The 14,916-nt window shown below is 43.8% G+C and overlaps 1 protein-coding gene and 1 non-coding gene across 3 annotated transcripts in view; one reads left to right on the top strand and one right to left on the bottom strand.

Moving 5' to 3' along the window:
• Positions 1 to 14,916, top strand: part of Cntnap2 (contactin associated protein 2) — a 1,961,892-nt gene that overhangs the window by 1,846,346 nt on the left and 100,630 nt on the right. The gene's annotated exons all lie outside the window — the stretch shown is intronic.
• Trnam-cau (transfer RNA methionine (anticodon CAU)) lies at positions 865 to 938 on the bottom strand. Its single transcript has one exon. It is a non-coding gene; the product is annotated as a tRNA-Met (tRNA).

The following is a 14,916-nucleotide window of genomic DNA, read 5'->3' as shown; positions in this document are numbered from 1 at the left end:
TGCACTTGAACCAAATAAAGTTAAAAAAAATAAAATAAAAATAAATGTAAGCACTTGGGTAGAAGGTGGGAGACTCCTGGTGTCAGGAAAGAAACTCGGGAGGCTGGTTTGAGGGTGTCTGACATGAACCGGTGTTTTGTGCTGATTCTTAAATGAGACTAATACTGAGCCATGTTAATAGGAAAATGGTGTCCAGAGTAAGAATACTAATTTTCTGAGAAGACTGAATAGACACAAGACCCATAAAAGAAAATCCAAAAAGTCTGGAAATGGTTATCCAGAAAATGTATGACTTGGGAGAAGCAAGAAAGTCAATTTTCAGTTTGGTGACGGCTCCGTGAAGAGAAGCTTAGCTTGGTCCAGCACCTAAGTCCTCAGGACTTCAGTGGAGCCAACCAAGAGGAGGCTGCAAAGAGGAAAAAGTTTGATCATATAAGGAAGAACTTCCCAGTAACTAGAGCTCCTCACAAATGAGTGGCCTTGTTATCAAGAATATTCAACAAAAGCTAAATAGAAATTTGCCCTCTACACTAAGGAGTTTTCTGGGTTACCAGCTTAGATGAGCCCTAAATACCCTTGAAACGTTAGGACGTGTGGTGGGAATCATCTCTGTTTTGAGAGCAAGAAGTTCAATGTTCAAGTAGAAAAGGGTCTCCTATTCCACTTGAAATCTAAGATGCTTTGGTCAGCTTTTGCATCGCTGTGACCAACATACCTGACAAGAACAACTTGAGGAAGAAAAGTTTGCTCTTGCCCACAGTTTCATAGGTTCAATTCATTTTTTTTTTTAAAACCATCATGGCCTAACTCAACTTTAATGGAAGACTTTTTTTTTTTTTTTTTTTTTTTTTTTTTTTTTTTTTTTTGCGGTGCTGGGGATTGAACCCAGGGCCTTGTGCTTATGAGGCAAGCACTCTACCAACTGAGCTATATCCCCAGCAGTTCAGTTCATAGTTGGCCAATTCCATAGCTCTAGGCCCAAGGTGAGACAGAACATCATGGTGGAAGGGCACGTAGAGGAACCAACTCAGGATGTGGCAACCTGGAAGCAGAGAGCTCCACTCACCAGGGTCACTCCCTGTGACCTAATTTCTCCAGCCTTGTACTACCTCCCTACAGTTACCACCCAGTTAATTCATTCAAGTGGATTAATCCACTGATTAGGTTATAATCTACTAGCTTCATCCTGAACACTTTTTCATTGTCTCACAACATGAGCTTTTGGGGGACACCTCATATCCAAACCATAATAGAAAGAATAATTTTATTCAGAATTGCTTTATATACTATATAGATGTTTTATAGATATGAATTTAGAAGAATGTCAATATATAGTGCTCATCACATCACTATAAATTATGTTATTAAACAGGCAACCAAAGTGTTCAGAATGGCAGTATGGGCTTTCATTTTCATTTTAGAAGTTATCACTAAGCCCTCTTTTATTAATTTTTTTCTAATTAACTATTTGTGCATTGCTGTAACTCACAGTGGCATAAAATCATAATGAAGTAGACCTATTCCATTATAAAAGGCACTACTCTATGTGTATTTGGAAGGCTCTCCTTGGAAAGGAGTTGTATATTAATGCAAAATAATGGTGCTTTCCTGATCATAACTACTTGCCAGTGCAGAATCTAGGGTGGTAGAATTAAAGGTGAATTTCTATCCATCTGAATTTAATTTGTTTGTAAGTCATATTGGTCCCAGGTCCTAATATTTGCCAAACTACTTCACTATCGAAAGCAACTCTACTAGAAGATGTATCTGCTATTATATGGTAGCCATTACATCATTTCAATCATAATCCAAATTGTGACTATTATGATCCCAAACTACTTTCTGTTAATGAATTCTTTTCAAAGATTTTTCCAGAACCTTCTAGAATCTAGGCAAAGCCTCCTCACACTGCAGAAAAGGACATATTTAGTTCTTCATTCATGGGGAAAGTGGCATACTGTGGTAAGCCTTATACTGCTCGCTGAGTATTTCTGAACAAAGAGTGATGAATGGAAAAAAACTAGAACACTCAACTACTGGTGTAAGACCCTCTAGAGTTCTTTGATCGCTTTGACAGGGTGACCAGTAAATTTCGGATGTGGTTGTTCTGTCTACCTGGGTCCCTCTGTGACCACAATGAACAGAGAACACTGTTGACTCGTAAGGAATGTATAACATGCACAAGAAAAACAGCTTTACTTTGTTAAGCCACCAAAACTACAAGGTTATTTGTTACTGGAGCACATCCTAACCTGTCCTGACTGATGCATAAAGTTCCAGATAAGAAAAGACTTTATAGTCCTCCCCTCAGGTCTCAGGTCTCAGGTTTTGGGCTTCCTTTTACCACTTGTCAAGTCTATGACTTTGGAAAGTTACTTCTCATCTCTTGCATCTATTTCTTCATGTGTAAAATAGAACAGTAATGAGCCCTATTTCACAGGATTCTGCAAAATAGTACATGTTTAATAGGTGACACAGTGTCTCCCACAAATGTGTGAAATAAATATCAATTGTTTTTATTCCATCATAGTCAAACAAGCGTGTATTCATCATATGTCAGGGGCCATGCATTGTATAAGTCAGTGGAATATCAATGGTGTCCAAGCCACAGTTTCTGTCTTTGGAGAACTTAAGTCCTGGCTAGAAGAGAAGACAATGCATGGCAACTATTAGAAGTAAAAGGACAAGTCACAGTATAAATAGAAGATGGAAGTATAGGTCTTCCAGAAAACCTGTTCCCCATGTAAGAGAACCAACCCCAAAAGGTCAGGAGATTTAAAAAAAAAAAAAAAAAAAAAAAAAAAAAAGAGGCAGGCTGATCTGGGGTTGCATCAAGTGTAATTTATTGGAGAGCTTACTGATAAAAGCATGGTTCTGGACAGCAGCAAGACCAGATTCCTGCAATTCAGGTCAAAAGGACAGCTGTATATATAAGTTAGGACAAAAATGACTTAATCCAAGCTGGGATATAACTGGTTTGTCTTAAGCTAATATCAGAGTTGGTACATTCCTGGAGCCAGGGGCCAATAGTAAAGCTTCACATACCACTCTAATGGCTTGGTCTATTTAGAGTATGCTGGGAAACTGCAGGGAAAACTGAGAGGGGTTACTCTGGGGCAATCATGGCAGCCATGATTCAAGATGGCTGCAGTCATGCTAAGCTGAATCTCTATGACAGGGTTCTCTGGGCACTTAACCCAGTCGAGGAACGAGAGAAGGCATACCAGAGAAGTCATCCATAAGCTGAGACACAGAGGATAAGTTAGAAGCATGTGGGCAAAAGGGTGAGGCAAAGCGGAGGTTGGGAAGAAAAGGTCCTTTCAGAATCTGCTGCTGCATATCAACCACCCAAAACTTGCAGCTCAAAACAATATTCATTATTTCTCACAATTCTGTGGGCCAACAGGGTGGTGGACAACTGGATGTCAACGTGGCCTCCTCCACACGACTAGCAGCACATGCCAGCTGCCCAGCAGTTCCATTGGGACTGCCAGCAAGGGCCTCAGTTCTCCCTGTGGGACCACATCCTTCCTCGACCTCTACCTTCCAGCAGAGAGGCTGAGCTCCGAGAAGGAGCATTCTGAAAAGCAAAGGTGGCTGCTGGAGATCTCTGAGACTCAGCCCCAGAAGTGACATGCGTCACTTGCACTGCTGGCTCTTGGTCAAAATCTAGGCTCCAGTTCATATTCCAACCCAGGGGGAAGACAGTACCCCCCAGTGGCATGGTGACGAGGCCACATGGCAGAGGAACCATAGTGGGAGGTATGCTCGTGCCCATCTCTGTACATTAACTGCTAGGAGGGAAACTTGAAGAACCATGAGCTTCGTTCAGTAGCAGAAACCAGGATGTCAGGAAGCAAGGGATGTAGAAGCAGCAGCAGAGAGCAGGGCTCCCCTCAAAGCAGCCTCCAGAAGCAGAGCACGTGTCCTGATTTGCACAGACAGCCCAGTTCACTACAGTCAGGACAAGAGCAAATTACTAGCAGGGCTTACTCTCACTCTAAAAATGTCACCCTGCCTGGGCTGATGAATTATGTGATCACCTACCTCGTTATGGCGCTCCTAAGAGAAACCCTCAGGTGAGATTTGAATACAAGAAGTTCTTCGGGGAGACAGACCCACAAAATTCAAGTAGGGGAGTAAAGCAGTGGAACAGTGGAGGAAGGGGGCTTCACCAGGCTCTCCACACACGGGCAACTGAGTGTGATCCCAAGGGGCCCTGGGAGCCAGTGCAGACGGGGCCTCGTGGTCTCAGCTGAGGCCTCTCTCTACTCCCCCATCCCACATGAGTGAGCACTGCTTCCAGGGGCACTTTGGGCTCGCCTCCATCCATATCCAACATGCTCCCAAGGCCAGAACATGCAGATGACAGGAATCATGGTCTGTGCTGTTCAGAGCCAAGCAAAGCCAATGCAGTGCTCTCACAGTCTGCTGAGCTGTGGATGCACTCAGGAGCCTTGTGAAGGTTTTAGTGTTATCCCGGGGGATTGGGGGTAAAGGGAATAAAGGAAAGATACTTTTATCAAGAGAATAACCTGATCAGATTGACAATGTAGACAGATACCACCACCTGCAGAGTGGAACCTGCATAGCAGAGAGAGGGAGGCTGCAGAGAGACCAAAGCGGGGTTGCTATGGTTATAACAGAGTTGCACATTGTAATGCACAAAACAGGTTGGATATGCAAAGCAAGTGGGACATCTTTATTTGTCTGTGATGATCTGGTGCTCCCGACGGCAAGGGCGAGTAACTGGTGTGCAGTCTGCTCACTGTGCCGATCTCTCGAGCTTCCCCTTCTGGCTGTGCTCTGCCTTCTTGAGCAGCCTCTCCCGTGGCCTGCCCCACCCGGGCTTCCTGCTATAAGATGGTGACCAGGTGTGTAGAAGACAGCAGAAACAAGACAACGTAGTTAAAGCGTTCATTTGACATCGTGGACAGGGAGGGACTTGGATTCATGCTGGCCCTCGACTTTGCACAGCCTCATGGCCACGGGCCTCCAGTCCAGCGTCCTGGGTCTGCAGGTCACTGGGTGCTCTTCTGGCCTTGGATGCTAAAACGTGGGGTGGCTGAAGGAATGTCCCACGGAGCATCTGCTCTCCCACGCTGTGCTTGCTGCTGTCCCTCAGCTCTCCCTGGAGAAGAGGGCTGATTCTCTGTCACATCCTCATTCTTCCCTGAGGCAGATTTTGGCACTGCCAGGCAGCCCTCGTGGAGAATCACTGCGGCCCTCTCAGGATGCACCCCGGAAGAAAAAGAAAACCATCCACCAAATGACTCACAAGCCCTGCGGTTTAAAACAACTGCTGCGTTTTTTAGTCTGGGGGTTGGCTAAGGGGACTCTGCAGCTCTTCTCCTCCTCCTCCTGGGACCTGAGCTAGCATGGGCTGGTTCTTCCCAAGGCCTGGCAGGGACACGAGGCTACAAACCCATTCGTATGAACACATTCTGAGCCTTTGGTCTTGTGGCTCCCACTGACAGCCATTGTCCAGAGTAAGTCACGTGGCCAAATCCAGGATCAAGGAGAAGGGAAACGGACGCTGCTCCTCTCATGGGAGGAACACAACGTCACATGGCGAGGCACAAGTCCAGGGAGGGGTGAGAAGCAGGCTGTCAATCTGGCCTACTGGGCTGCCATCAAATTCCCCTGCAGCTGAGTAACACCTCCATCCTCTTCGCACTGGGTGAAGGTGGGGACCGTCTCTACGTCATAGGACTCTGTGACCAGGTGCTCCATGCTGGGTCCTTGATGTCGTCCCAGGCGAGAAAGGGAATTGGGGGAAATCATTTATTCCCTGAGAAGTGTGTCGGGTGCTCATGAACCAGGTGACGGGGCTGGATCAGTCACACAGAAGCAGCTCTGGCCTTGGGAAGCACATATTCTAACCAGCGTAGACAAAGAATGAGCAAGGAGTTGTGCAACCGAAGTGCTGGCTGGTTAGAAAACAAGGGAGGAGTGGGCACAGCAGGGTCCAGAGAGCCCACAGCCCTCTCCAAGGAGGGGACCATTCAGGTACTGGCCTGAGTGAAGCCAGGCAGGGGATGTGTGACCACGAGGAGCAGAAGCCTGCCAGGGAGAGGGAATGGCAGTCCAGCAGTGGCGAGGTAGAGACAGGCCCGGCTAGACCCAGGACAGCAGGAAGGGCAGTGGTCAGGGCACAGCGTGGGAGGAGCAGAGGGAGTTAGAGAGCCAGCCACAGCCATACACGCTGTGGACCAGGTGGAGGTCTGCACTTATGCTAAGGGAGATGGGACGCAGCAAAAGGCTTTCAGCATGCAAGTGACACAGTCTGACTTACCCTTAGAGGGGTCATGCCAGCTGCTCATGCCATGTTAACTGGCGAAGGGGTGGGCAGATGTAAGGGCAGCATGGACACAGAGACCAGTTAAAAGCAGTGCAGAGACCAGTTAAAAGCAGTGCGGAGTCCAGGTGAGAGGGGTGCTCCGTCTGGAGCAGAGGCAGCGATGGAGAAGTGTGTGGAACAGGAATGAGCTACAGCGTGCTGTCAGGTGGGTGTGGTGCAGAGAGAAGAGAGGAAGAGAAGGCAAAAGTGATCGCCCAAGGTTTTGGCCCAAGTAGCCGCATTAAAAGGTCGTGCCATTTACTGAGATGAGGGAGCCTGGGAAAGAAGTAGTGTAGGGACTGAGGGATAAAATTTAGGACTTCCTTTTTGGCCACATTCAGGACTATTCCTTTGGTGAGTAGCCTGCACACCAGAAGCCCAGCACCTCCCTTCTCCCATGTCTTTCCCTCAGTCCTTCCTTGAGAAGATGAAATCTTGGGGCAACCTGGACATTGGTTCTTACTCAGAAAAGCAAAATAGAAAAGGATGTCAGTTTCTGAGTGTGGCTCAGTTACAGTCATCCTAGTGGGACGTCCATAACTGGAACGATTCTCAGTAAGGAACAAACGTACAAAATAACCAGAGAATCTCTGGAGAACTATGCTGAGGGAAGTCCTGAAGACTCCATAACTAATGATCCCATTTATGTAACACGTTTGAAATGGTGGAATTTTAGACTTGGAGGACAATTAAAGGTTGCCAGGGGTGAGTGTGGGGGAAGGAAAAAAGGGGTGGTCATCCAAGGGCAACAGGGGACTCTCACGCTGTTGGTTTGTTCATGATCTTCAGTGCAGTGGTGGACACACACAGTCATGGGCAAGTTGTGCCATTAGCACAGACCAAACATGTTTGTGTCTTTCCACAACATCCAAATTTATTGAATAACAATGAAGTCAGACTACACCACTTTCAGCAGTGACCGTTCACCATATACTCCTGGGTCACCCGATAGCCATGAGCCAGGAAGTCACAGATTCTTTCATTCCAATCTTAACTACTAACATCCATAATGCTCAAGTCACACATCACCCTTTGCACAAATGTGTGTGTGTGTGTGTGTGTGTGTGTGTGTGTGTGTGTTACAGAAAGGCTAAGAAAGGGTTAAAGTGGCCGCAGGGGCTCAGGTCACTAAATTGAGAGCAAAAGCAGAGAGTCACTGCAGGTGGTCAGATAAGATTAGGAACCAGCCAAAGAACTTGTTCAGAGTGCAGAGCTGTCAAAGCACAGGAACTCATTCTAGACCAGGGTCTGGATGTACAGCAGCTTCACAGTGTCACCTTGAGATGTCAGCTTGGAAGGGGCTTTGTGTGGTTGCCAAGGGCAGGAGAAACCACTTTGTCCTAAAGACCAAGGACAGAGAATCATTGTTGCCATGATGATTTTCCTGGGCAAAGCTCATAATGAGTGACCAGGTGACTGGGGTACTTAGAACACTGCTGTGGATCTTGGGTGAGGGCGTTGCTTCATTTGGTGGTCTGGTGTGTTCATGGTCCTGGATTTTCCCTATATGAATCTGATACACCCATGCATCCATGTCCTCTGACTAATTCAGGAAGTCCACAATTGGTCACTTTATTAGCATGATTGATGTATTTATCACTTTGGACCTGATGGTTGTGCTAGGCAGAGACGATTGTTTACTTGTACAAACAAGGTGTAGAGTCATCCCACCTCAGCACTTAGACTCAAAATGGACCAACTTAGGGTTAGGCACAGCCTGCTCTCCACAACATTCCAGGAATAAATTGTGTGGAATTAAATATACACACACATGAGCATAAAATCTGAATAAAATCAGTAGATTGTGACTATCAATTTTCTGATTGTGATCTTGTACCAAAGACGTTCAAGATGTTTCCACTGGGGAAAATGGGCAAACGTGCCGGGATCCGTCTGTAAGCCTTCTTACCACTGCATGTGAGTCTACGATTGCCCCAGTAAAACCTTCAGTTAGGAAAAGTGACAGAAGTAAGAGATCTTGTGCACCCTGTTCTCTGGGGTGGTTCACTCCTGGAACGACATCTAGTGTCTCCCGAGACTGGAGGCGTGTGACGGACCAGGAGAGTGACCGAGCCTCCATCGCTGCCCCAGTCACTCTTCACCTCCCGCGAGAGCCAGCGGAGGTTAGGAAATACACGGGCATTAAATATGCACCTACAGCTTAGAGTGTTGCCGTTCTCCTAGAGTTGCTAGTGAAGAGAATGATCAATGTATTTCTAAAAGTGGAGCTGGAGAAAAGGAGGAAGACTGAACTTTCAGAGGAGACCCTGATGACTGACAGCGGGTGATTTACTCCACCTCCTGTGAGTGGACGTGTCAAAACTGATGAATGAACACATGGCATGGAGTTAACTGAGACCTCTGGTCGGTTGCCTTCGGGTTTTACCGCCATGACAAGGCAGTAGTAAAACGCTGAACACAAGTCTTTTCCAAGTGATAGGCAAGAAAGAACATTAAAATGGAAGGGAAGAAATGAGGTCTGATTTTTCATATCCTAAAGAAAATGTAGCACAGTCTTTGTTTTAGTCAGCTATTTCGCTGCTGTGACTAAATGACCTGACCAGCACAACTGTTGAGGAGGAAGGGTTTATCTGAGGGCTCACGGTTTCAGAGGTCTCAGTCCATAGAAGGCCGGCTCCATTCCTCAGGGCTCGAGTGAGGCTGAACAGCATGGCGGGAGAATATGGCGGAGGAAAGCAGCTCACATGGTCATCAGAAAGCAGAGAGAGTCCATTTTCCAGATTCAAAATATATACCCCAAAGCCACACCCTAATTCCCATCTCCTCCAGCCACACCCTATCTGCCTCCAGTTCCCACTCAGTTAATCCCATCAGGGATCAATTCACTGATTAGATTCAGACTCAAGACCCAATCATTTCTCCTCTGAACCTTCTTACATTGTCTCACACATGAGCTTTTGGGGGACACCTCACATCCAAACCATAACAGCCTTCATGTCCAAAATCTTCCAAGGCTGGAGGAAGCCTGTTTAGGAGGATTTCTCCCAGCGAGTTGTCATTCAAGATGGGCTTCTCATTCTTCTTTGTTTGCATTAACTTTCACTCTTAGACATTTATTATTACCTCACAGAAACACAGGAGGCCCTAAGAAATAAATCATTGAAACCTTATCATATTACAACTGAAGAAAATAAGGCCCACAGAGGAGAAAGCGCCCAGCCAAGGTCACACAGGTGAACTTCAACTTGGCTTCCAACATAAGCCACCATCACTGTTGCCGTCACCTTCGCTTGTCACCCAAGTGTGTCTTCAACAAGCTTCATGACTAAAATCACCTCAACCACTAGGTAACACAGCTACAAAAGAAAATCTTTTCATAGAGTTAAGACTGGAAGAGAAAATTCCGTAAACTCAGGTGCAAGCTCTGAGGTCAGAGTGCGGGGAAAATTCCACTGTCCTGCCTGCAGAAGGAACCCGGACAGCTGTTTCCACAGCTGACTGTCAGTTTCCTTAGCTGTGAAACGGGAACAGTTGTGCCAGGGTCATGAACTTCATGAGGGTGACAAATGGTGCTGTGTGAAGGGCTCATCAGGTGCCAGGCGGGAGGTGTCCAGTACCTCCTGAACAGTGACATTTCACCTGACCTTTGCCTTTTAATTTACACAAAGGAAGAACCAGCCCCAATACTGGTCACTCATGCGAAGAAGAATCAAGCGAACAAGGAAAAACTTAGGATACCATTGTCTCTCCACCTGTGACCCAAAATTAAATTATTTTTCACTAACAAAAGCAAAAAAAAAGACTTTTTTTGTTGAAACGCAGTGAGAGAACAAAGTTCTACTTTAATGGCATTTCTAGTGTTTAGCTAAACCAGATTGTCAAAAGCTGAGAGCCTCTTTCTGTCCCAAATTTTCAACTCACCTGTCTTTGACACACAGCATACGTTTGTATACCCAATTGTTTTGAAATAAACATTTCAAAAGCCAAGAACTTCTTTCATGGTAAACATTTAGAAATATTCCAGAGAAAGAAACTTTTTAAATGTTTTTATGTATATATAATCATCATTATTATAGATTTCATATTTGCAAATTTGCCTACTCACTTAAACTTGTCTATGACCCCCAAAGTAGTGCTGTGATGTTTTCACATGTCATTTACAGACATGAACCAGGCAGCAAAAATTTTGTCACCAACATGCATATTCTCAGCTGAGGTCAAATGGGGCCTCAGGTTTCAACTCTATTAAGTAGGGACATTTAGTGACCTGGGTAATGCCATGTTTTTTGTGATTTTTATTGATGATTTTCCTACTTAAGATGGCTCCTACATGGAGTAATGAGATGCTATTTTTCTGAAACACAAGAAGGCCCGTGATGTGCTCTACAGAGAAAATACGAGTGTTAGATAAGCTTTGTTGCACCACGAGTTATAATATTGTTGACCCCGAGTTTAATGTAAATGAATCAGCAAAATAAATTAAATAAGGTATCTTTAAACAAAAACACACATAAAACAACCTTATATATGGATTGGTTGATACAATCTTATAACCAGAAGTTCGTAGGAACCTAACTGTGTATTTCCTGTAAGAGCATATTCAGTATTCACTAATTCAGTGTTAGCAGCAACTACATGGAACATAACTACTAACAAGAGCCTCAGATAATAAAAATGGACTGTATTTTGAACTTCCATCGCATAAATAGAGTATATTACATTTGTATATTACTTTGCAGTTTAAGAAGCTGTTATCACACGATACCCACTGAAACAAAAGGAGCACTGTTACTGCCCAGCCAGGTGGAACAAGAGGTCCAACAAGGTCTAGGTCCATCTGACCCTCTCCAGGTTTGTGACATTACAGGCACCTCTCGCAGCACAAAGATGAGCTGCCACTCAGGACCCCTGCACCTCAGGACCCCTGCACCTCAGTACCCCTGCACCTGAGGACCCAGGAGAAGAGAACATGGCATGTTTAGAGTAAAAGACTGGGGTGTACAAGACCCTTTACATAATCCTGCAAATGGCCTAGAATCTAAACCCTGGGGACCTCAAAGTTTAATAAATGGAAGTGAAAAGAAGAATTTAAATACTTTGAAGGCCCAAATAGAAAAACACAATGAAAAGGTAGACAGAAGAAGCCGAGGGGCACAAGACCTTAGTGTGCTGAACCAGTGCCGTGGCCGTGTTTGGCAAGACAAGCTGCCTCAGGCTTCTCTACAGTGGTTTGAAGGAAAAATGGAGCAGCCATGTTTTCTTAAAAGAGTTATTCATTTCTTAAAAATCCAGAGTGTGAATAATCCTCCTTTTTAAAAAAAAAAACATTAAATGTTTTCAACAGCTATTTCATGTGACAGGCTTTCTGGCAGCAAGGGTGGTTAGATTTTGAACGTAACACCCTTATGCTCTGATGGTAAGACAGACCCCACTATGAAAGGAAGAATACGTACTTCTGCTTTCACATGTAACTGTTAAGAACAAAACGTATTTATCTAAGGAAGCTAATCCTGTAAAGTACACGTCCAATCATTTTTAATTCATAATTCATTCTACTCCTAGGTAAATCCATTCATTTCATTTTTATTGCCCATGAGAAAATAGTATTCAGGGTACAAATTCAGCGGATAAAGTGAAGTCACAAATCAGAAGTAAGACTTTGCATTTTCTTCTTGGTCACTGGAGTCAACTGTATTTAGCTGACTGTTCTTGTTTCACCAGCAGAAGCGAAACTGGTAGAATGGAGGACCGTGTGTGTTGAATGCCTACTAAGTCAAAGCACTCTCCTAGCAATAATTGTCACTAAACCTAACTACAAGCAAGTGCCTACTAAGTCCTCACTTGATATGCAAGGGAAGAGGCTTAGAGAATTTAAAGTGACATGTGCCAAGTCATGTGACTCGTAAGAAAAGGAACCAGCATGGCAGAGTGGGTCTTTCTGTTTTTATTGGCTCACTTATGGTCTGCAGTTATTTTATGAAACAGAAAAGATAATAGGAGATACGCATCGTACATTTATTTGCTACTTTGAACGGGGGACCACGTCAGCCTCCAGTGACGTTCTTCTCTCTCCTTTCCTTAATATCCCCTGAGTGAGGTTGGTTCTACTGTTCTCATCAGCTTCCAAAGGACAGGGGTCTCCAGGCTGTCTGAAATGCTGATGTGGTGGCATCATGGGTTGCTACACACAGAAAGACCTGGCGGCAAACTGCCAGTTCATGTGGGAAGTGCAGCAGAAGCAGGGAGGAGAGAAGAGTCACACAGTAAGGACAGGATCGACACAAAGCATATGCACACATTAACTTTGTGGGCCTGATTGCTATTTTTTTTTTCATTATAAATGAATGGGATACATGTTGTTTCTCTGTTTGAACATGGAGAAAGGCATACCATTTGTGTAATCATACATTTATATAGGGCAATGGTGTTTGATTCATTCTGTTATTTTTTCCCTTCCCCCCCACCCCTCCCACCCCTCTTTTCCCACTATACAGTCCTTCCTTCCTCCATTCTTGCCCCCCTCCCACTCCCCATTATGTGTCATCATCCGCTTATCAGTGAGATCATTCGACCTTTGGTTTTTTAAGATTGGTGTATCTCACTAAGCATGATATTCTCCAATTTCATCCACTTGCCTGCAAATGCCATAATTTTATCATTCTTTATGGCTGAGTAATATTCCATTATATATATATATATATATATATATATATCACAGTTTCTTTATCCATTCATCAACTGAAGGACATCTAGGTTGGTTCCACAATCTGGCTATTGTGAATTGAGCAGCTATGAACATTGATGTGGCTGTATCTCTGTAGTATGCTGATTTTAAGTCCTTTGGGTATAGGCCAAGGAGTGGGATAGCTGGGTCAAATGGTGGTTCCATTCCAAGCTTTCTGAGGAATCTCCATACTGCTTTCCAGAGTGGCTGCACTAATTTGCAACCCCACCAGCAATGTATGAGTGTACCTTTTTCCCCACATCCTCTTCAACAACTATTGTTGCTTTTGTTCTTGATAATTGCCATTCTAATTGGGGTGAGATGGAATCTTAGTGTAGTTTTGATTTGCATTTCTCTTATTACTAGAGATGTTGAACATTTTTTCATATATCTATTGATTGCTTGTAGATCTTCTTCTGTGAAGTGTCTGTTCATTTCCTTAGCCCATTTGTTGATTGGGTTATTTGTAATCTTGGTGTTGAGTTTTTTGAGTTCTTTATAGATTCTGGAGATTAGTGCTCTATCTGAAGTATGATTGGCAAAGATTTTCTCCCACTCTGTAGGCTCTCTGTTCACATTGCTGATAGTTTCCTTTGTTGAGAGAAAGCTTTTTAGTTTGAATCTATCCCAGTTGTTGATTCTTGCTTTTATTTCTTGTGCTATGGGAGTTCTATTAAGGAAGTCTGATCCTAAGCCGACATGTTGAAGATTTGGACCTACTTTTTCTTCTATAAGATGCAGGGTCTCTGGTCTGATTCCAAGGTCCTTGATCCATTTTGAGTTGAGTTTTGTGCAGGGTGAGAGATAGGGGTTTAGTTTCATTCTGTTGCATATGGATTTCCAGTTTTCGCAGCACCATTTGCTGAAGAGGCTATCTTTTCTCCATTGCATATTTTTGGCACCTTTGTCTAGTATGAGAAAATTGTATTTATTTGAGTTTGTGTCCATGTCCTCTATTCTGTACCATTGATCTACCTGTCTATTTTGGTACCAATCCCATGCCATTTTTGTTACTATTGCTTTGTAGTATAGATGAAGATTTTCTCCCACTCTGTAGGCTCTCTCTTCACATTGCTGACAGTTTCCTTTGCTGATAGTTATCCCCTGCTTTGCTCTTCCTGCTTAGGATTGCTTTAGCTATTCTGGGTTTCTTATTCTTCCAGATAAATTTCACAATTGCTTGCTCTATTTCTGTAAGGTACATCATTGGGATTTTAATTGGAATTGCATTGAATCTGTATAGCACTTTTGGTAATATGACCATTTTGACAATATTAATTCTGCCTATCCAAGAACATGGGAGATCTTTCCATCTTCTAAGGTTTTCTTTAATTTCTTTCTTTAGTGTTCTGTAGTTCTCATTGTAGAGGTCTTTCACCTCTTTTGTGAGATTGATTCCCAAGTATTTTATTTTTTTCAAGGCTATTGTGAATGGGCTAGTTTTCCTAACTTCTCTTTCTGAAGATTCATCACTTATGTATAAAAATGCATTGGGTTTATGAGCATTGATCTTGTAACCTGCTACTTTACTGAATTCACTTACGAGTTCTAAAAGTTTTCTGGTGGAATTTCCGGGTTCCTCTAAATACATAATCATGTCATCTGCGAACAAGGATAGTTTGAGTTCTTCTTTTCCTATTCATATTCCTATAGTTTCTTTGGTTTGTCTAATTGCTCTGGCTAGAGTTTCAAGGATGATGTTGAATAAAAGTGGTGAAAGAGGACATCCCTGCCTTGTTCCAGTTTTTAGGGGGAATGCTTTCAGTTTTTCACCATTTAGAATGATATTGGCCATGGGCTTAGCATAGATGGCTTTTACAATGTTAAGGAATGTTCTCACTATCCCTATTTTTTCTAGTGTTTTGAGCATGAAGGGATGCTGTATTTTATC

This window comes from Sciurus carolinensis, chromosome 8 (genome assembly GCF_902686445.1).
Source record: "Sciurus carolinensis chromosome 8, mSciCar1.2, whole genome shotgun sequence".
Lineage (NCBI taxonomy): Eukaryota > Metazoa > Chordata > Mammalia > Rodentia > Sciuridae > Sciurus > Sciurus carolinensis.
The sequence above is the reverse complement of the archived record's forward strand: the minus strand, read 5'-3'. Positions and strand labels throughout refer to the sequence as shown.